The sequence below is a fragment of the Meleagris gallopavo genome, chromosome 16 (assembly GCF_000146605.3).
Source record: "Meleagris gallopavo isolate NT-WF06-2002-E0010 breed Aviagen turkey brand Nicholas breeding stock chromosome 16, Turkey_5.1, whole genome shotgun sequence".
Lineage (NCBI taxonomy): Eukaryota > Metazoa > Chordata > Aves > Galliformes > Phasianidae > Meleagris > Meleagris gallopavo.
The window spans coordinates 9,499,662-9,500,450 of record NC_015026.2 but is presented as its reverse complement, the minus strand read 5'-3'; positions in this window follow the sequence as shown (position 1 = coordinate 9,500,450).

The following is a 789-nucleotide window of genomic DNA, read 5'->3' as shown; positions in this document are numbered from 1 at the left end:
CGCGGGCGGCGAACCTGCTCAGCTCGTCCTCCTGCACCTCCCTGCGAGGGACGAGAGGACGTGAGGACGCGAGGACCCGGCTCTCGCACACCCCGAGCCGCCCCGCGTCCCGCTACCTGGCTTGCTTCAGGAAACTCTCGGCCGCCGCCGTGCCCATCCCGCCTGCGCTCCCTGCACGCTGTCCCCCCCCCGGTCCGTCGCCAACGCGGTCCCCCTGAGCAGAGCGGTCCGCAGCGCCGGGCCCGGGGCACGCAGTGGCCCTGCGCGAAGGTTCCGCCCTAGGGACGTTCCGGGGGGGAACAGCAGTGGTTGGTGCGGAAAAAAAGCGCTCTGAAAGAGCGGGTGTCTGAGCGCTGGGGGAAGGAGTGATGGCCAATTCCGCTTTGGTAAGTAGCTGGCGGTTACAACGCTGTTATTCGGCTCCGCCGCGTGGTACCAGCGCAGGCTCGGGAACCTCGGCGGCCCACAAAGAGCAAAGGACGACCGAAACAGCTGCTCAGCAGGTGGGGCTGCAGCTCCCTGACACATCCCGCCCTGATGCTAACAGCCCTGGGGCTCCGCTGCAGCCCTCTGCCTGATGGACTCCTCGGCACTCATTAACAGCGTTGGCAATTAGCCACCTTTTACCCTCAGAGGCAGCAGCATCCATCCCTGAGCCCAGCTCTCAACAGCGCGGCCAGCGCACGGAGCAGGGCAGAGAGGAGCAGCAGAGCTCTAGTTTTCCCCCATGCCTTCTCTGGCTGCATGCCTGGTGGGCACAGGGATGCCTCCACAACCATGAGCAGCCAA